Source organism: Nuphar pumila, chromosome 2 (genome assembly GCF_984573655.1).
Source record: "Nuphar pumila chromosome 2, dmNupPumi1.hap1.1, whole genome shotgun sequence".
NCBI lineage: Eukaryota > Viridiplantae > Streptophyta > Magnoliopsida > Nymphaeales > Nymphaeaceae > Nuphar > Nuphar pumila.
The window spans coordinates 80377225-80400789 of NC_143250.1; the positions used below are offsets into that span (position 1 = coordinate 80377225).

Below are 23565 nucleotides of genomic sequence, written 5' to 3' on the forward strand. Positions count from 1 at the left end.
CACCACTTCAAACTTCAAATATCCGAAGGCACGCTTTTCGAGGCACTCGAAAAAAAGGAGAATTCCATGATCCTCTATCACCAACCTTGCTCTGATACCATGTGAAATTGTCTACGAAGAGACAATATGCATACAAGCACAAATACTTTATAAAAGATGTGCACGAAGGCACTCTCACAACACTTGAACAAAATACGCAAAAAGCGTAAAGGTAGCAAACATGCACTAAGGCATGTATTTTATAGAAAAGAGCAAATGCTTGAGGCTCTCAAGCTTGAAAAATAATAAGGGAGAACACCCCTATTTATACAAGAGCAAAGGGGTACAAGAGGGGGGCTCCCAAAGGAGTCGTTGGGGAGCCCCTAACGGTCACATTTATGATCGTTGGGGGGTCCCCAACGACTCTATTGGGGGTACCCCCAATGTACCTTTATGAAAAATAAAAAATAAAAAAAAAATAACAAAAAGAAAAAAAGAAAGAAAAGAAATTACAACATATTCCAAGTGGAATATGCGCAAGATGGAAAATTACAATAATACCCTTTTGGGTAATAAAATAATATATATATATATACTTACAACAACAGCTTTGGAGATACATTTTAACAATATCATATGTATATTCATGTGTCCTTATATGTATTTATGCATGTTTTATGTGTCATTAATGATTGTGTCATTAATGATTGTGTCATTTCAAATTTGTTGTTTGGTATTTTGTTGAAAAAATAGACGTGTTATCAAATTAAATTGAAATTAATACTCTCTCTTAAAAATGAGATATTGTTTTATTGGTTCTTGCGTAAGCATGATAATTCAAAAAATATATTTTGAGTATGTAAGTATCTTTATGGCTATTTGTGCATGTTCCTATAAATATCTTATGTGATCTTTTATAGCTTTTGTATAAGATATGTGGCTTTAAAGTCGTTAGATTATTGCATATACATGATCTTTTATCTCTTAGAGAGTATTCATCTTGTTGTGCACATGATTGCAGTATATTCTAAATTTTTCATCTATCGTTACTTGAAACTTTGTTTTTCCAAATCGGTTCTTATATATGAACTTATTTGGAAATTGATTTCCGGCATTTGGTTGTCTATCACTGAATTTTATATGATGCATCATTTCTTTTTGGCCTTTTTGTTGGGGTAAGTCATGTGCACCTCAGTTTTTGTCAACTTATAGTCTGGCTCTAACTGACGATTGTTTGATCTCTGGTTATGTGAGTGTATTGTATCACTCATTCGTTTATTTGGTCATTGTTATTATGGAAGATTATAATTATGATTATTTGTAATGGCTATTTATTTTTTAAACAATGATGTTTAGAAAGATTATTAAAATTAATATCCTTATTTTTCTTGGTGACATTAGTTTGTTTTTCATTACAAGCTCTTCTTACCTTATATGTTTTTTCCTATTATGTCTCTTGTTTAAGTATCCTTATATGTAGACAAGAGATGTTTATTCACACTTTTCTGTGTTTTGATTAGCCCGTAAGAGACATTGTGATTATACTCTTGTTTCAGTAGTTGATACACTTATTTTGACTGTCATTTGTAATGAAAGACGTGGAAGCACCAACATGCGAATAGAGGAGAAGCAAGGAAGCCAACAATACAAGCACACAATGTGAAAAAGAGAACACAAGCACAATACAAGTGCAAATAACCTACTAAGGGGTGAAAAGCCTTCAAAGGCAAAAATAACTTTATTGAATAAGGGAAAAGGAGAGGCTAAAAGCCATACAAGGATTAGGGAGGAGCCCTCAATTTATAGAGCAGGGAGGACCCAAGGGACGACATAGAGGGGCTCCCTTCTAGCCGTTGGGAGCCGCAAACGGTCATATTTATGACCGTTTGGGGTCCCAACGACTAGGAGGTTGGGTCCCTTTATGTGGTCCAAATTCATTAAATAAAAAAGAAAAAGAAAAAAAGAAAAATAAAGAAAAAGGAAAAGTATCTAAAAATAAAATGTACAGTGAAATTACCAAAATACCCCTATCAAATATTTTGGTTATACAGTTTAATTATATACTTAAATATATACATTCGTATATATATTTAAGTATATAAGTTAACACCCCCTCTCAAACTTTACGGAAAGAAGTCGGAAAGTTGTCAAGAAGGAACATAAATCTTGGAGCTGGTAGAGCTTTGGTGAAGAAGTCGGCTAATTGAAACTCTGAAGTAACATATGGCAATGAAATGGTCCCTTTGAGGTATTCATCTCAAACACAGTGACAATCCATCTCAATATGCTTTGTACGCTCATGAAAAGTGTGATTGCTAGCAATATAGATGGCACTCTTGGTGTCGCAACACATCTTGGTAGGAGTAGAAATGAAGATGCTCATGTCATTGAGGAGACTTCTAATCCATACTATTTCCATAGTTGTCATTGTCATCGCTCGATATTCAGCTTCAGCTGATGAAAAAGAAACTTTTTGATGCTTCTTATACCACCAAGTGATAAGCGATTCCCCTAAGAAAACACAAAAACTAGTGACTGAGATTCGATCATTGGGATTTCCTCCCCAATCAGCATCAGTATAAGCATTTAATTCAAGAGATGAAGAAGAGGATAAGAAAAGCCCTTTAGAGATGGTGTTCTTGATGTAGCGCACAATCCTCATCACGGTCGTCATATGTACAGAAGTAGGAGCATGCTGAAACTGACTTGCAGCATGAACCGCATGAGCTATATCCGGACGGGTGATGGATAGGTAGGTTAGAGAGCCAATCAGTTGGCGATAAGGCGTAGGATCTTCAAGGAGAACACCATCTTCAAGTCTGAGTTTTGCATTTATAACTTCCGGGGTCTCGACTGTTTTTCATCCGAAATTCTTGACTTGGTACAAATATCAACTGCCAATTTCATTTGAGACAAGATATATCCACGAGGAGAATATGTCACTTCAATACCTAAAAAATATCTCAAATAACCAAAGTCAGACATATCAAAAGTTTTCTTTAGAATAAATTTCACCTCGTCTACTCCCTTTTTATCATTTTCTGTGATGATCATGTCATCAACATACAGAAGAAGAATGATTATAAGATCACCTGTTTTCTTAACAAAGAGAGCAGTGTCAGTATAACAAGATATAAAACCCAAATTAATCAAGACATTGCTAAATTTGTCATACCAAGCTTTAGGAGCTTGTTTAAGACCATATAATGCCTTTTTTAATTTTAAGACTTTTCCATTTAGATTCATGCCAGGAAAAGGTTTCATATAAACCTCTTCGTTAAGATCACCATTCAAGAAAGCATTTTTCACATCAAGTTGAAAAATGTTCCATTTCTTAATAGAAGCAACAGCAATAAGACTTCGAACACTAGTCATTCGAGCGACAGGGGCAAATGTTTCATCATAATCTACCCCGTATTCTTGAGCAAATCCTTTTGCTACCAAACGAGTCTTATATCTTTCCAAAGACCCATTACTTTTGGTTTTAACTTTAAAAACCCATCTACACCCAATGGGTTTCTTCCCTTTTTGAAAATCAACAACTTCCCATGTTTTCGCCCTTTTAAGAGCATCTAGTTCAAGCATGGTTGCCAGTTGAGGAAGCGGGAGCAGGAAGCGAGGCACTTTCAAAATTTTAGGAAGCGAGAAGCGTGGGACCACTTAGGAGCGAATCGAGAAGCGTCTCGGAAGCAAGGGGGAAGCGAAAAAAATAAAAATAAAAAATACAAAAAAAATGAAAAAAATGGGGTAAGCGAGGGAGAAGCGTTGGGGAAACGCGGGGGAAACGTGATGGGAAGCATATTTCCCAGTAAAGGGAAGTGTGTTTCCCATTAAAGGGAAGCACACTTCCCAAAAAAAAGGACGCTTCCCTGCACGCTTCGGAAGCGCGATGTTTCGCGCTTCCGAAGTGCGCTTCCCCTTTTACCTAGGCGCTTCCGGTAACTCTGAGTTCAAGTTCCATAGCCTTAACCCAATGATCATATTGTTTAGCTTAATTGTAATGATTCGGTTCATAAAAGGAATGCAAAGCTAACAGACATGCCCTAAAATTTGGTGAAAAAGATTCATAGGATAAAAATCTATTTGGTGCTCTAATTACGCGACTTGACCTTCTTTGAGATGATTCTTCCGTAGTGTTACTTTGAGAATATCTCTCAAGAGCACAAGGAGGATTTGCCTCTTCTCTTCTGGAATAAACTTGAATTTGCCTAGATGTAGGTTCATTTATATTTTCTTGTTGTTCAGTATCCAAATCATCTATATGTTATTCCTGTTATTCATTAATAGTCTCTTCAAAACTATTATCATGCGGTAATAAATCAAACAGGAAAGAATAATCTACCTTTTCATTTGATTTGTGGGAAAATCCATTTTCATTTTCTACGAAGGTAACATCCTTTGAGATATACAATTTGTTATTCGTTGCATCAAAGCACCTATAACCCTTTTGTTTTTCACCATACCCCAAAAATATACATTCAATCGCCATTGGAGAAAGTTTATCATTTTTACGAGTTAAGATAAAACATTTACATCCAACGATCCTTAGCCTTTGATAATCACAAGTCATGTTGTAAAGCTTTTCAAATAGAGAGAAATTCTTTAAAGAAGATGAGGGAGTTCGATTAATTAAATATACGGAGGTCAGAACCGCCTCAACCCAAAAAGATTTTGAGATGTTTTTTGAAATTAACAGGGTTCTAGTCGTTTCTATTATGTGCCTATGTTTTCTTTCCGCAAGACCATTTTCTTGCGGAGTGTTTGGACAAGAACGTTGATGACAAATCCCATTTTCTTTTAAGTAATTTTAAAATTCATTTGACATAAATTCGCCTCCTGAGTCAATCTAAGGATAGACAAGTTGCCTAAGAATTGATTTTTTATCATTGCATGGAACTCTCTAAAAAAAGAGAAAACTTCAGATTTCTTACTTAAAAAAATAGATCCACGTGAATCTAGTAAAATCATCAATAAACAGAACATGATATGAAAAACCTCCTTTGGATAGAACCGAAGAGGGACCCCATACATCAGAATGTATTAATTCAAATGGCCTAGTGGAGACAAATTTTCTTCGAGGAAAAGGAATAGCTTTAGATTTTCCAAAGATACAATCTTTACAAGACATGTGATTGTTTTTACAAGAATTGCTCAAAAAAGGAAAGAGTGACATCTTTAGAAAATTAGGTTGGCAAAGTCTCTTATGCCAAATATCGATATTTTTGGCATTTACAAGGTTACAAAATGACTTGGTTGGAAGAGCCAAAAAATCCATGTAGTAAAGATCACCCCTTCTATGGTCGCGCCCAATCAACTTCTCTGACTGGAGATCCTGCACAGTGCAACCTTTGAGTGAGAAAGAGACTTGGCAACTATGATCGGTAATTTGAGAAACTGAAAGAAGATTTAGATTGATTTTTGGAACAACTCTTACTTTTGGAATAAAATTTTAAGTGTCCCAATATAATCAATTTTTAAAGATGTCACATCGGCCGTTGAAACATATGAAGGTATGGGGTCGGTAAACACATTTGATAAAATATTTTTATGAGATGCCATATGGAAGGATGCGCCAGAGTCAAGAATCCACATACCTGGGGGTGATGAAGAGCAGACAATCGCGGCACCCGAGGTAGAGGAAGATGAATTTTTGAGAAGATGTTGGAGAACTTCGGAGATTTGATTGAGAGCTACTTTAATATCACCTCCATCTTCTTCCCTTTTTGAAGCATTTTCGTTAACGGCGGCAACCTTAGCTTTAAGCTTGGGGCAAACAGGCTTAATGTGCCCCGGTTCATTACAAAAGTGACATATGATACCTCTTCTATTGTTCTTTCCAAAATGAGGAGGTTTATATGGTTTAACATTGTTTTCGGGCCTAGTAACGGCCAATACATCACCATTCTTTAGGGAAATGCCAAGACGAGTTTCGACTTGGCATATTTCAGCAAGAGCATCCTCAATAGGCAGAGCTTTGCTACGATGAAGAAGAGATGCCCGAACTTGCTCAAACTCTGGTCTAAGACCATACAGAAATTGGAAAAAATGCTCGTTTTCAACTTGTTACCTTCTTAATTCAATATCTTATGGAGCCACCCATTTAGGTTCAAGGAGGGCAAGCTCATCCCAAAGGAGAGTAAGAGCACTAAAATAATCCCAGACACTCATGTCCCCTTGTTTGGTAGATCTAATTTTTTCTTAACAAAAGAATTGCCTAGCAAGGTCCTTTTGGGTATACATACCTTTAAGAAAGAACCATGTCTCATTGGCTCTTCTAAATTTCGCAATATTGGCACAATTCTTTAGATCAACATTGTTCATGAACCATGCCAAAATTTTGGCATGGTTACTTTCTCAATCCTCTAATTTGGATTGGTGATCATTGATTGCCTTGATGTGTTCATCGCCATCCAAAGCCTTTTTAACATCTCCTTCCATTTTAGTGAGTTTAAGAGAAGGTTCGGGAGAGGTTCCCATAACAAAACCCCAAAGTTTCTTACCTCTTAAGTGATTCTCCATAGCGGAAGCCCACATAAGATAATTGGATCCATTGAGCTTAAAAGAGAGTTCTACCTTTGATTCGGACTCCATAGATAACAAAGAGGATTCCATTCTTCAAATAAGTTGAGAGGCATGCTTCCCAAAGGCTTCAATAAGTATGCAAGATCACCAACTTTGCTTTGATACCATGTAATGAAAGACGTGAAAGCACCAATATGCGAATAGAGGAGAAGCAAGGAAGCCAACAACACAAGCACACAATGTGCAAAAGAGAACACAAGCACAATACAAGTGCAAATAACCCACAGGAAAAAATAACTTTATTGAATGAGGGAAAAGGAGAGGCTAAAAGCCATACAAGGATGAGGGAGGAGCCCTCAATTTATAGAGGAGGGAGGACCCAAGGGACCACATAGAGGGGCTCCCTTCTAGCCGTTGGGAGCCCCAAACGGTCATATTTATGACCGTTTGGGGTCCCAATGACTAGGAGGTGGGGCCCCTTTATGTGGTCCAAATTCATTAAATAAAAAGGAAAAAGAAAAAAGAAAAATAAAGAAAAAGAAAAGTATCTAAAAATAAAAATGTATAGTGAAATTATCAAAATACCCCTATCGGGTATTTTGGTTATACTGTTTAATTATATACTTAAATATATACATTCGTATATATATTTAAGTATATAATTTAACATCATTATATATAGGCAAGAGATGTTTTCAATGTGGTGAATTATACTCATTCGTTGATTATTCGCACTTTTTGTGTGTGTTTTTAGCCCATAAGTGACATTGTGATTATACTCTTGTTCTAGTAGCTAATACACCTATTGAGTGTCATTATAGGTAGACAAGAAATGTTTTCAATGTGGTGAGTTATGTGCACCCGTTGATTATTCACACTTTGTGTGTTTGTTTAGCCCATAAGTGGCATTATGATTATACTCTTATTCTAAGAGCTGATAGACTTGATTTTTTTAGGTTTGGAGGTCAAGTGAGGTGATTGTTTATGGTGGTTAAATTATTGTTGAGATTTGCAAATATCATTCATTGTGTCATGTGGGATTTTTAAATCTCTTTATAAAATTTCTAAATTTTTACTATTCATTTGTCCTTGTATGGGAAATGGTTATTGAAATATTATCATGCATTTTGCATTAAATATGCTTTAATTTCATGATTAAGGATACTTTAAATTTGTTTCATGATTGGTTGCCTTGCGTGTTTTGCATATATATTGATATTCACAAACTATCATTTCTTGATATTAGTGGGATTTTAAATCTCTTCATATTTCACATAAGGTGTTGTCTCTTGAAAGTTTTTAATTGTTATTTCTTAAAATTAGTCCATAAATGACTTTTTCATTGATTTTAAACTATTGCATGATTCATTCATGTATGCATTAGTTGTGTGGTTAATATTACTTCTAAAATGTAATAGTTAATTGATCCATGATTATTTGTATCTTCTTAAATCCTTATTGGATGACTTGAATCATTTCTTATATCTTCCGCTCTGTAAAAATGATTTTTTCTTAAAAAAAAAATCTAACTATAAGTATTTTACCCTCTTTTGTGGGATTTTGGGATTTAAGCTCTTTTGTGAGTTATTTCTTCATGGTATTGACGTTGGTTGACAATCCATGCCTTTTATGCATTAATGTGCTTTTTGTGATAGATATATGTGACTATTGACTTTGAATAATACATGTTTTCATACATTTTTAAAGTAATTAATGATTTATGAGTTTATCTTTAAGATATTTTATGTATGCATTTCTCTTGTTGATAATATGCAATCATGTTCTCTTATGAATTAAGAACTATGATTTCTTAAAGTTATTTATTGAAGTGAGTCTCTAAATGACTATTGTGTTTGAAAATTTAATAATTTTTCAAAATTAATTTTTTTAAATGATTTTAAAAAATGTTAAATTGTCTTATTAAATATTTTCTATATATTGTATTTTTGGTGTGTTTGGTCATCATCTCTCCATAATATATAACTCATATATTATTTTTGAAATATTTTATGTTTTATGATATATATGTGTATAGTTGGAAAGTTTTGTTAGCTCTATTTACAAGTTCCCAAATATTGATGATATTAAAGATCTTAAAAACCTTTTGTATAATACAGCATATGATTAAAGATCAAGAGCATCCTTTAAGGAAGCAACGAATGGAAGAACTTGATGAAGGCAATGAAGACATTTTATATAATGGATTCTTTCTTTGTAATTGCAAACTCACGTTTGGGGGGGGGGGGGGGTTAAGATTACGCTATCCTTTTTGTATGTATATAATATATTATATATATACGTATATATTATATATATACGTATATATATATTTATATATATATATATTATTTATATTATTATATTATATTATATATATTTATTTATATACATATATATTCATTATAAAGTCAACTAAAGTTGACTTTACACTAGATGTTGAGAACTCAACCCAACAATGGGAACTAAACCCAACAGTCTAGTTGTTGGAAACTCAGCCAAACAGCTAGATTTGTGTTGGGAACTAAACCCAACAGTCTAGTTGTTGGAAACTCAGCCAAACAGCTAGATTTGTGTTGAGAACTAAACCCAACAACTAGTTTTCTAGTCCAATGGCTAGAGAGGACTTTCTCTCTTCTCTCTTTACTCTATCTCTTTCTCTATTTTCTCTTTATATATACGGGGGCTGTGTGTGAGTGATGGGTAGTTTTAGGTTCTTTTATGTGTTTTTTAGTGTATTGTAGTGAGACCCTTATGTGTTTATTTTTTTTATATATTTTTGTTCATTAAGAATGAAATCATTTATTCATACAACTTGTATCAAGTTTTGCATATTATTAGTATTCAAATACATTTCAATTGGCATTTGAACTACGATTTGGAATGTCTTGGGTTTTGTGCTATTTCATGACAGGATCTTCATTGAGATCCACATGCAATAAAAAATGTATCATCTGGATTGGGGATCCAATTGAAGCCAATCCATTTGCACATCCCAGAGACAACTATCGAGCTAACATTAGAGTATGAACGTGAATTGGTAGGTTAAAATCTGAATCTGAATTTTGAGCTTCAAGTTCAACATCGAGTCCAAATCTGAACTGGATCCAGTGAATTATATTGAACTGGGATATGATTTTATATCACAATCTAGATCCAAATCAAGTTCTAATTAATATCATATTCTTACTGGATCTTTAATCCAAATCTAGCACTATTTTTTGATATGAATATAAAAATAGAATCTATTTTTGTATTGAAATTGAGTTAACATTTGTGTTGCTAGTGTAAATAAATGATGAATTTTTATGTGTATCTATGATTTGAGTGAAAAATCTTGATTTTCTTGAAATTCTTGAATTTTTTGACTTCCTTGATTTCGATTAATTATGAAATTCATACTCAAGTTTATGAAGAACATTGCAAGAATAATTGTAAAATTCAAAATATGTAGACTAAACAAGAAATTAAATGATTTGAATATTTTTAGACTTTGGATATTGGATTTAGATCTAAATCCTAGCATTCGGATCCAATATGAATTTGAATTAATAAAATGGATTGGGTCTAATTTAAAATGTTAATTGGATCCAATAACAATGGATTGGACCCTCATATGAGATGGCTTATATGGACCCCATTTAGATCCAAGAGTCCCTATAGTTGAATCTAAATTTTATTTGGTTTTAATTAGAAATTAATTAGGATTTTATTTGAGAAATTAGAATTTTCTAATTAATCAATTTGTTAATTAGGTAAAGAGGAAATCAAAGAGGGTAGAACGTCCCCCACCTCTTAGAACATTAGATAACTTAGCTACTTGTTAGTGGTTAACATGGTGGAAAAGTCAAAACAAGAAGAGTCCTAGTTAACTAAGACTTTTAAAGAAAATATACATATATATATATATATAATAAAATAAGAAAAGAAAGCTAAAGAGAGAGTTGGTAGTTGCTCTAGGCTAGGACTCTTCTCCGCCCACACGATTTTGAAGGAAAGACTTGTATTCATGTTGGAACTCTAGCTAGGAGAGAGAGGACTATATAAACCCCCTCCCACATGCCCCTCTCATTCTCACTTCCCATAAATTTTTCTTCTCTCTTTGATCTTTTTTTCTTATTTTCTTTTTTCTTCCTCCTCTCCTATTCATGCCTAGGAGGTCTGGCATGTGTGGCTTGAGAAGTCATTAGACATGCGTATTTCATCAAGGTGGTGGCGGTGAGACTACCAGATCATCCAATTTTCTTATCCGGTTTATCGATCTATCGATTCTTTCAGGTAAGATTTACGTTGTTTATGCTTTGTACATACACCAAGCATGTGGATGTTTATGGTATATCGTTTCATATGTGTATTTGTATTATCAGATCAATCACACATGTTTTTTGAGAAGACGTTGCTTATTTGGATTTTCAAAAACACAAATCATGGGTTTTTCGTAAAATCATTTTTAAAAGGCACATTTAAACAAGGTTTAATTGTTGAATCATGTTAGATTTAGCCATAATGTTTTGTTTTTTGTGTTGTCCATAGGTTAGTCATTATGTAATCTGTTTGAAACAAGTTTCAAAGATTTTATAGGCTCAAGATAGTTTTTAGCGAAAATATTTTCTGAGAAACTTTTGTTTGGGATGACTGTTATGTTTTCCCGACCAATTTCGAAAATAATATTGTATCTTTGAGAATATCAGTCCAAAAATTTTAATTAAAAATACAAGGACAATCTACATATCCAAGGCTTTGTTTTGCCCGATTTGGATCAATTTTGAGGGAGAAACGTCCATCCTAATAGAGTGTCGGTTTTAGGCTCTGGTTACAAGACTGTTTTGACCTGTCTTTTTGAAAGGCATAGAAGCCTGAGCATAACCACTCCAAATAAATTATGAAAATTTTGGGTAAAGTCCAATAGATAATACAAGACGGTGTAAAAAGGGTTTTGTCAAAAACGTTTTTTATAAATCCCAAGAAATTCTTCAATTTGAGAAAATTCCTGCAGTTTACAGAATCTGGTTTATAACTCTGTCAGAACAGGTTCAGTAGAGGAATTTTTATTATTTTTATACTCATGATTTTGAAGATCGGTTTGTTGGGTTGAGTTCCTGACAGGTGAGGAAAGCCCCCATAAAAATATGAAGGTTGCATGTGTTCTACAATTTTTTATGGATTTTGCAAAATCGGGTTATTAGGGGTCTGAATTTCCCTTATGACTTGTGCATGTGTTTAGGCAGTAACGTGTTTGGATTTTGTTGTCACTATTTTTCTTTCATGTCTTGTATATTATCAGCATTAATACATCTTACTTAACCATGAACATAGACCCAAGCATTGGGGAAGACCTGAATTCGAATTTGTGCAGGTTGTGTTTGAAAAATACTGCAAAAGTTTGGTTGTTATACGATTCTAAAGAATTATATTTTCATATGTATGGAATATGGACATTATGTGTAGCTTGTTAAATAACTGAAAAACAAGCTTGATGGGATGGAAATCGAATGGTTTATATTGATAGAATCAAAACTCTGATTTCTGATAAATCGGTTTAGGGTTTTGTGCTCTTTTATTAGAATTTGAATTTTATAATTTATATGTTGTGGTTTGATTTTTGAGATCATCTGCAGCATGAACTCAATTAAATTATGTGAATTTACCTTGTGTAAGTTTGGCTACAACTGAAACATAATTAAAAATATTAGTCTTCTGATTTAGGCTAATGGGAGCCTAGACCGGAAAATTGGCTTGTGTGTTTTTTTGTTATGGGTTAGTTGTAATAAACTCATTGATTCAATTTGATATTATTAATGTTTTAATTAGGTCTGATATAATTTGATGTACTGAAAATCAATACATTAATCGGGGTCATGTAGATTTGCTCGGTAAGAGTTTATAGGAGCTCTTATCGAAAAAAGTCGAGTTTCATGACCCTAATTATATTTTGATATTTCCTTTAAAAATTTTATAAATCTAATTTTGAATTATATCAGATATAATGTAAATATTTATGATTGAGATGAAGGTGAGTTAAATCATAATTGGTAAGTTATGATTTTGGTGTATGGATGCCTTGTTTCGAAGAAACAGGCTCCTACGTGGAAAACACAAGCATACATGTAAAGAACAAAAATAATACAAAAGAAAAAGAAGAAAAAAAGAGAAGAAAAAAAGGAAAAAAGAAAAAGAAGAAAAAAAAAGAAAAGAGTAGAGGGCGGAATCAAGCAAGCAAAGAAAAATAAGCAGCATCAATAACTGCAGAATCTTATACCTTATTGTAATACAATTATTGGTTTAGAGAATGAGGAGTCTACTTTACAATAACTATTTTCTTTATTTTTTATAATGGGGAATCTACTTTATAATATGTAAAGATACATCTTTTGTCAACATCCATCTTATTTGATACATTGTCAACATCCATCTTCTTTAGTTACCATCTACTTTTACGTTTTTCTGAATACAACATACAATATAAGGATTATGAATTGTCTTCGTTCAAAATGCACAAGCATTCTTATTCATGTTGTATACATAGGCTTTTCGATTGTTTCAGGCACCTTCTGCACGCTTTCACTTTCGCAATAAAGTTTTCAAGCTGGAAACAAATTTGTTCGAAATTCCTTGTATTTATGATAACTACTTTTTCATCATGAAATAGCGATGTTTCAAAATATTTTTAAGAAATTAATTCTCTGAATTTTTTTGCATAGAAATTGTCCCCAATCTTCTCAATTAAAGTTCCCTTCTCCCACACACCCCTAGTGTTTTTTTCTCTCTATTCCTCTCTTTAATCCCTATTATCTCTCTCCCTTTTCTCGCTTCCTTCTTCCTCACACATGCCCCCTCCTTCGAGAGGACTTTCATTGTTGCTGGTGTGACTGCAGCTTGGAAGTAATACGTAGGAAGAAGAATCTGGTCCGTGTTCATGTTTGCAATAGAGCCTTTTTCTAGTTTAATTTTTCGATTTCGAGGTAAGTACATTGTAGCTTTGCATGTGTATGGGGCTAGATACATGAACATGCTGTGAATGATTCTCAGATGTGTATCAGCATGCATATCAACCTAGATTCACCTAGGTACTAATAGAGTTTTGAGTTTAGAGGTTTTTAATAAACCGAAATCTTTTTTAGAAAACCGTTTTTTGAGAAAAACGTATTCTCTATATGATAGTATTTGATTTCATATGTATATTCATGATACGTATGATGCTTCTGAATTCCAATATGCTTAAATGTGTATATACATGAATATGATGTGGTTTTGATGAATCAAAATCGTTGAATGTATTTTGTTATGAAAATCATGAAGTTCATGATGTATTTCTTGAAAATTGGATGTTATGAATATTTATTCCCACATATTGTAAATAAAAATCTGGTTCTCCAAAACAGTGAACCCATAAATCTTGAAAATTTTTAGAAATGTTCAGATATATGAAAACAATCGCAGATAAAAATTTAGACTCAAATGAGTTACGGGTTGGGAGATACAACCTCTGCAAGTTGACACGTAATTTTTATCCTGACAGAAAGTCTGTGTTGACTGCACGTTTTAGTAACATTTATTGCTCCCAAATTATTCAAGATTTATGACTGAAATTTTATGTGTTAGTTTATATATGAAAGAACACACGATAAAAATCTTGTGTGTTGATTCTTTACAATTTGGAAATTAAAAATCCCAGAAGTACAGTCCAAAACCTGCAATTTTTAGAAACAGTATATTAAATAACAAAAATAACCTGTATCACAAAATTTTTAATTATTTATGAGAAATGAATTTAAGTTTAGGTTTTTAGAGACTTGTGTCAAACATATCAAGTCACTCACAGTAAAAATCCTAAAATTTATTTCATTTTGTGTGATGCATGGCTGATTTTTCATTAAAAAGACTGAACCAGATAAAATTGTTCTGCAAACAAAAAACAGTCAGTATTTCCGAAATTTGTATTCCCTAACTCGGAATGAGTTTAGGCCTAGGTTTCTTCCTATAGACAACTAACATGTGTATGAATCTCCAGTAAAAATATCATAGCCAAAATCATTTTCTATGATTTATGACGGAATTTCTAATGACTAAGAAATTCTATCCACACAGTTCCGAAGTGGAAACTTGTGTTTGAATACATGTCATGATTCCAAAAGTGAACCGGATTAACACGGCTTGGTTTCAAAGGTGAATCAGATAGACACCTGACCTATTGGTGTACTATATGTGAGCCTAATGAGGGTGTACCATTGTGCCATCAGTTATGAATGTTATCTTGTAAATTTTTGTTATAATGCTATAATGGGTTGCATGATGTGTTAGTATTCAACATGATGTAATGATGTGCAACATGATGTAATGATGTGCAACATGATGTGTTGATATGCAACATGATATTATATGATGTTATAATGTGTTATAAGATATGAAAAGTATGCATGCACATGTTGATACTCATGATTGAGCTTGTGATTTTAAAAAACCAATGTAGTGTCATAAGTGCACAAATATGTGTCATAACATGTGATGATAATGTGTTGTAAGACATAAAAAGCATGCATGCACAAGGGATCGCTCATTAACGAGCAAGGGGTTGGAAAACAACCCATGGAATGCTAAAAGTGCACCAAGTTATGAAAAAGAAATGCATGCACACATAATAATTTGGGGATCGCCTTCACTGGCAAGATGCTCGACCGGTTTAAAGGCACCGAAGCATTCTAAATGGGTTATTAAAATGAATGAGCAAATATAACTATGTAATTAATATGAATGAGTAGTATAATACTCGTCATGAAAGGCAATGTGGAAAGCTACCCTGGAGGGGTACTTGGACTATTGAGCCTAGAGTGTTGAATTAAAAAAAGGCACATGTGATGAAAAAGCAATGAACCATGTTTTAATTATAACACCCAGTAACCTATTTAAATCGAGTTTACCTTGGAGAAGGTTGGTGGTACAAAACTCTGTTGGACCGTTATGTATTATTTTAAGAGCAACGCGTTTCATTTGGTCCACAATCCTCAGAGTTAGGGGGCGAACTACCAATGTGTCTTAGGTGGTATGTTCATGTCTTTTGCAAAAGTTTAAGATGCATTCTCGAAATCTCAGCCACTGGTGGATTCTCTCTCGATCACGGACCTCCCTTAGTGGATCCATTTCAGTAAGTCACTCAGAATTAAAATGCACAGTATAATAAACACTCGGGTGGTCTTCTCTAATTTAACGACTTATCCTGTGTGTGAATGCATGAGTGGTAAAAAGAGAAAAAAATACATATGAACACATTTATTCTGTAAAAACTTGTATTGAAAACATGCCCTAATAATTCAGATGCATAATCATGGGTATGTCATGTTTTGAAATATAATACACGGATTTGATTGTATACTTGTCTAGCTGAATATATGTATTATGATAAGATGTTGCATTGTTTAAGTTTTGAAAAGATGCATGTCTCATGTATACACATATGCATTGTTATTGTGTTCTTACTGACACTTGATGAATCTGACCCTTATATTACCAATATACAGGTAATGAGTAGAAAGCTTGAGTGATGGCGAGATGTTGCGGGTGGTGCCAAGAACCAAATGCTTAGATCTGGGATTAGTCTTAAATTAAAAGACTTATTAATTTATTTGACAATTGTTTAGAAACAATTTATTTAATTGATGAATGGTTTTAAATTGATGCATGAATTGTATGTATCTTTTATGTTTCAAATTCGGATTTCTAAGTTGGAACTGAATTACAAGTTGAACCTGGACCAAGTCCAATATGAGAATTGGATCTTGAAATACATGTAACCCGCCCGAAATTCTAACCAAAACAAAAATAAATGTTTTCCACTGTATTTTTTGTATTTCGTTTTGATAAAGGAATCTTGTCTTTGGTGTCTCTTTCGTGAATTTAGTTCTAGTGGGCTATTAAATGCTAGCACTTGCACACAAGCTGACCCCATAGTGTTTAGTCCGGTTTGAGCAATGTCATCAATAAGACCTTGCATAAAAAAAATCTGTATTTTTTGGTTAAAATTTTAGGAGCGCTATAGAGAAAGAATCTTCCCCTCTCTCCCCTCAATCAGGAAGAACGAGAAAGAGAGAGGGGGAAGAACAAGAAAGAAAGTCTTCCCCTCTCTCCCCTCAATCTGGAAGAATGAGAGGACCTCCTCCATTGCACTCTGTCACGCTCCACCGCGCTCCAACACCCGAGCTTTTTTAAAGTGTCGTATCACTGAACATCAAACACGGTTCTATGAATGCATGCTTAATTCTAATTAGAATTTTAGGGGGGGGGGGGGGGGGGGGGGGTCAATTTAGATATCTATGAATGATGTTTGTTACGATTTGTGATTTTGATTTGGTTCTTTTAAAATAGCATAAATGTTTAGTTAAGATTTTAGGGGGTTTTGTGTTTTTTTTTCAATTACCATTAGGGATGAATCCATGAATAATTAATGCTTAATTTTCATTAGAATATTAGCATTTTTTTATCAAAAAGAATTTTGCTAGGATTTAGGTTTTTGATTTACAATGTTCAAATGACATGAATGCTAATTAGGGTTTTAAGGGTTTTCTATTTTTTTCCTTTTCAATTAGCAATTATCATCATTTTGATTTCTAGTAAGATTTAGGGGTTTTTGTTTGTGTAATTTGTTTTAGTCTTTCATATAGCTAGTGGCGGAGCCAGGGGTGGGCATGGGTGGGCGGTCGCCCACCCTAGAATTTGAAACTGAGTCGACTCGTGACTCGGGAAACCGAGTCGACTCAAGACTCGGGAAACCGAGTCGACTTGGGACCCGAGCTCTCGATGAGTCTAGAGCCTGCGTCTTAAAGACGCAGGCCGAAAGGGGCGACGGTAAAACCCTCGCCACTTTTCCTCTCTCCTCTGTACTCTGCCCCTCCGTTCTGGAGTTCCCCATCTATCACCGGCAACCCCATTCGCCGGCACTCCTCCCCTGTGCTCTGTAGCCACAGGCGACTGTGCCGCTAGCCTCCCTTCGGTGAACCCGCGGTGCCGGTTCCCCCTCCGAGCTTCTCTCTCTCTGCTGCAAGCTCCGGCGACGCGAGCCACCAGTGTCGCAGTCGGACCTTCCTCCTCCTTTGCCATATTCCTTTCGTCGGCGACCATCGCACTCACGCAGGTAACCTCCCTACCCCCTCGCTCTTGAATCTTGATATTGTTCAGCAGGGGGCTTCGCTCCACCCCTGCCTGCGTTGTTTCTCGACAGGGGGCTCTGCCCCTGACCCCTTGTTTCCCAACCCCTTCCTATAGTGTGTATGACTCCTATCAGTATGTCGATCATCACTATATTGTAATTGTAGACTATGAAAGTTTTATGATTTAAAGAAAGTGATGCAATCTTGTATTGTACCACTTTTGAAGTAGTGTGTATGACTCCCTTACAATTTAACTTCTTGTTTTTAGATAACAATTCTCTTTTCTTCTATTGAATAAACTGAACAAGTGCTGCAATTTACCCTGCATGAATAAGGTTTGGTCTAGATTTTTGTTCTAGGACTGCTGTTGAAAGGAGACTTTTTGCCCTATGCTGCTCAGATGCCCCACTTTTACTCCAATACCTATGCCCCTTTGTACAACTGCTAATGGAAAACTTATAGCCATGCCATGTGTTTAACAGACATATCCATGTGGTATAGTTTTGCTTGGGGATTTCTAGGCAAAGTTTAGCTTCTTAAACTATGATTTATGTAAGCTCAAACATCAATTTGTGAGTTAACTCCCTTAGTAAGGAAACAGGAGGAAAAATCTCAGTGCCCAGAAATAGTCTAGAGCATATTCTAGTGGGATTCGATAAAGTTTTGACAGTATAGCCTGAAAGCTCAAATATCTTGTACTACTTTTGGACAAACATATTCAATTTTGCTGTGTGTTTTGTTAGAAGGATTACAAGTTTGCATTTTCTTGTTGGGGAAGTTGGTTTATTGATTTTGCCTTCTCCATTGCTCAGACTTCAGACTATGCAAAGAAGATGGTTGAAGAGGCAAGAGCAGTTGCTCAAGATGAAATAGAAGGTGCTAGAGAAGCAATGCGTAGAGTTGAACAGGCCTTTCTGGAACAGGAAAAGATGTTAAAAGCTTCTGAGAAGCAAGTTAGTCCTCTTTAACCCATCTGTTGCGAGTGTTTTCTGCAATACATTTTTACCTTCTCCTAGTCATTTATAGTAGTTGTTGATTAGTTAAGGTTGATATTCTGAACACAATTCTTGTAAAAAAAGGTTTTTATTATAATATATTTTTTGTTGGTAGGTGTAATCATGACTTTTGCTTCTGGCTTCCTTTCTGGTTTCATTCTTGTTGATAACCCACATTTGTGTTTATAATATTGAAATGTCTATAAATTCATGGATAGTGTCGACATGTCCAACTGTTTCTCAGTGATACATGTTTTCATTTATTCAAAATTTAGAAGCCTTCTATTGTTTGTCTTATTATTTTACTGTTGGTGTTACGATTACAGTCTTACCTCCCTTTCATGTTCTTGATGGGGCCTTACTATCAAAATTGTCTTATTTCCATTGCGAGGGTTTATGGGGTTTGAATCTGTCACAACATTTGCGTGTTTCAAACATTAATGCACATTCTTGTGGGACTTAAACTTGATCTCTGTCTTGAATTTTGATGGCACATTCAACGAAACTGGTTGCTTATGTTGTTTATGGTGCAATATTCCCCCTTGAATTTGATTGGCAATGTAATCGTGATTGTAACTGGATGTCCTTTATTAGCTCATAGTGAGGCTCGTGAGAGTGTGAATATGGATCTTGATGAGACTCCATAGTGCTGGTGTTTTGTAGGCTTTGAGTTTCCCCACTGGTGGTTTGTTATTCCTGATGTATCCATTGAATTTTGAAGCACTTGCATTGGGTGAACTTGAAACAAGACGAGGATTAAATCAAAAAATAAGTTTCAAACGACCTGGTGATACTCGGTGGGGTTCTCATTATGATGCTTTGGTTAATTTACTCAGTATGTATTCTTCTGTTATTCAAGTGTTAGATTTCATTGCAGAAAATACATATTCAGGAAAAAGTTCAGATGCAATTATTTTATATCATCAGTTGCAAGATTTTGAATTTGTTTTTTGCTTACATTTGAAGTGTAAAGTTTTGGGAATAACTGATGATCTTTCACAAGTGCTTCAAGGAAAAGATCAAGACATTGTGAATGCTATGAGTTTAGTCACTATATTAAAACAGTGCCTCCAAGGTCTGAGAGACAATGGATGGGACTCTGTCATAAACAAAGTGTTCATATTTTATAAAAGATTTGATATTCTGATTCCTGATCTAAGGGACTCATATACACCTCAAGGATGACCAAGACGTAAGGTTGAAAAGATCACCTCATTGCATCATTATCGTATTGATGTGTTTTATGCTATTATTGATTTGCAACTTCAAGAGTTGAATGATCGTTTCACTAAAACAAATACAGAGCTCCTCCTTTCAATGGCATGCTTGAGTCCAAAGAATTCTTTTTCTGCTTTTGATAAAGATAAGTTGATTCGTCTTGCTGAGCTTTACCCTAAGGACTTTTCTAAAGTAAACATAATTAAACTTGAAAATCAATTGGATATATATATATATATATATTGCAGACAAGCGAAACAGTGATCAGTTTTCAAGTTTAAAATCTTTAGCAGAGCTAGCAGAGATGATGGTAGCAACTCAAAAGCACATTGTATTTTCTCATGTGTATCTATTGATTAAGTTGGCATTAACTTTGTCAGTTGCAACAGCAAGTGTTGAAAGAGCATTTTCAGCAATGAACAATATCAAAAGTCGTCTACGTAATAGAATGGGAGATGAATGGATCAATGATGCTTTGATTACTTGATTACTTACATAGAGAAGAAGACATTTGATACCATCAGTGATGATGCAATTATGAATTGTTTTCAAAATATGAAAAATAGAAGATATCAATTGTAAAATTTTCATGAATTTAGTTTGTATTTCTTAAGTGAACAATATTTATTTTAGTTTAAAAGTACAATTTAAGGTTTTATCTTATTATGTTCATAAATTTAGTTGTTTGTGTTTGTAACAATTGTTATTTTAATTCAAAGGCTTATTTAAGTTTTATCTCTCCATGAACGACTGTTCCTCCAGCGAAAATTTTCTAGCTCCACCACTGGTCCGAATAAATGGATCATCCTTCAAGACCATAGCATTGTCCCCAAGACCCGAAGTCTGCCCACCCAACGAAAAACTTCTGGCTCCGCCACTGCATATAGCTATTATACTTTTATGGAAGTAGATTGACCATCCAATTATTTTTGCAATGTCGACATTTGATTGTATAAAATAACTATTTACATTTTTTTAAAACATATTATTTGTATAGTTTATTAATAATTACTTTTTTTTTACTAATTAATTTTTTTTACTATGGGTATGTGCCCACCCTAGTTTAGATTCCTGGCTCCGCTCGTGCTGCATGATGCCTCATGAATACGCAAGCAAAAGAACAAAAAAAACAGATATATTGAAAAATAACACTCTGGAAAGAAAAGTCAGATCCATGCATAAAAATCTCATCTGGTAAACGGCTATATTGTGGATGAATAAAGAAGAATAATGCCCTCAAAAAAATTTAGACGGATCCCAAATTCCACAGAAATAAATGAATTCCAAAGGAAGACTCTTCTTAGATCAAAAAAAAATCAAAACCGAGCTTCTAAACATATCAACAAAAAACTCGGAAAACAAAAGATACGCAGTATTAACGTCAAAAAAGTCTAAATTCCGTATCTCACCAGAAAACCAAAGAAAAAACACCAAAAGAACTCTCAATATAGTTCACGATGCTACATCAATCAAAACAAAACCAAAGATTGATGCATTCTAGCAACTATCGACCGAACTGCAACTAAAACTGTGTTCCCAGACCAGAAAAATTAGAAAAGAAGCCGAAAATCAATGAGGCAAGCTAATCCGAAGATAAGTAAAGAGAAAATCTTGGGATGAAACTGACACCGAATCGGAAAAATCACACGATCACCCGAATCTCGATCCAAAAAACAAAAGAGAAACCGCAATTCCACTATGAGCGAAAAGAAGAGCACGTCTCACCAGATCGACGTTATCATTCTTGATCTCCTCGAGAGAGATCTCCTTATCATTCTCCCCGTCGCCCCTGCATGCTGACTCCCTCCGTGGTGCCGACTCCGCAAGAGGCCTAGGTGCTCGAAAACCCTAAACCCTAGCCCTCATTCTTTGCCAAAGAACTCAGATAGGAAGAGATGCTGCTGAGGAAATGAAGAGATTTAGTGGGGGAAACGAGAAGCAAAGCGAAAAGAGGGAAAATTAAACGAAAATTTTGCCCGAAATTTTCCCCTTCCTCACACACACACTCTCCCCCTCTGTGTCCCGCTCAACGAGTTCTCTGCACGCCCAAAGCAAGAAAAGGGACCTACGGACAATGCTACAAGAATCCAATATTTTTTATTATTTTTTATTATTTTTAATTAAAAAATAAAATAGACCCAATCAGCTCGATCGGTTCGAGTCTCAACCGAGCGATTCTCTGAATTCGTTTTTTTGTTTGATATTTACAAGGAGAACCTAGCCGCGCTGACAACCACCGTAGGCCCATGAGATTTGAACCTAGACCACCTTCCTAACCCTTTAGATTCCATCCCATTAAGCCAAACTCATTTGGGGCGATTCTGTGAATTCATTTGAAAATCAATTTTAGCCCGACATTGATTTTGAAAGCATGGCCCTTACTGTTTAAGTTTTGACATAATTGCAGAAAAATACATGTTTTTTTGAGAAAATTGCAATAACTTGCTTCGTTAGTAAAATAATTCTTAAACAACTTCAATTGAGGGTGATTTACCATGGTTAATCTTCATATAATTACCATATTACCCCTCTCTTGCCCTTTTTACCATTTACCAAAACCCCAACTGAAAACCCACATTTCTTCTACACCTACCTGAGCAACATTGGAGCTCGTGCCTAGGAAAGGCACTAAACCAGGGTCGAAGCAGAGGACAAGTGTAAAACCTACAAATTTTTTATGTTTTATCAGAAATAACATTGAATTAAAGCTAAAATTTTAATTAAAATTATGATAAAAATTAATTTATAATTCAAACATTTATTAGGATTCAGAATAAATTTGTAGTAAAAAGTTTATTCTGAATCAGGGTTTCAATTTTTAATCAAATTAAATTTGAATTCGGATTTAATAAATATGTCTCGAATATTATAATTAGATTTGAGTTTGATTTAAATTTAAATTAAGACTTAATTGAATGTTAATTCAAGTTTAAAATATACAATAATTTATATTTTTTTAAATTGAATTTAAAACTTTCGATTGAATCTATAAATAATACCTGCAAATTCTTTAGGATATTTTTAATAAATAAAATAATAATAATAATACATTTTATGAGAAAAAAGTATAAAAATATAAATTATTTTAAAATAAAATATAATAACCATCCTATAAAAAATTAAAGTTGATTCAAGTTGCTATAAGTGAAATTCACAATCAGAATAGAATTTCTGAAAAAGATAAAATATAATAAATAACTGATAAATTTTATCAACATAGAGTCGAATGGGATTTTAGACAAATAACTTGATATGTATGTAATGTAAATTCAATAAATTTGAATTTAGTTTAAAATCTAAGTTACAAAAAAAATATAAAATAGAGTATTCAAACGACATTGGGTCCTGCCGACCTGGTAAAAATTATTTTTGAAATACATTATGAGAAAATGATATTTTTACAAAATAATTTAAATGAATTAATATTGCTAATATGTATTAAGTATTATACTATATACTGCTTAAACCTTAGAAAAAAATGAATGTACAAAATGCACCCACACGTCCAAGGGTCTTATTGACCCTATTGTGTTTTGAATTTTTTAGAAATTATTTTTGCAAAATTCAAATTAACCCTTAAAGAATATTTGAAATAAATATTTAACTACATGGAAGTTCAAAAAATTTTAGAAGAAATCTATTTACATTTAAGTTTAACTCAAATTGCATTTATTGTCATTTCATGTAATTTTACATTTGAATTTTTATAAAAT

At 34.0% G+C, this 23565-nt stretch overlaps 1 long non-coding RNA gene across 1 annotated transcript in view; it reads right to left on the minus strand.

The window, feature by feature from the left end:
• LOC149845817 (uncharacterized) overlaps positions 1 to 21880 on the minus strand; it is a 34902-nt gene extending 13022 nt beyond the window's left edge. The window contains exon 1 of the long non-coding RNA XR_016430226.1: positions 21578 to 21880. This is a non-coding gene — a long non-coding RNA (uncharacterized LOC149845817). The remainder of the gene's footprint in view (positions 1 to 21577) is intronic.
• Between the last annotated feature and the right edge of the window lie 1685 nt (positions 21881 to 23565).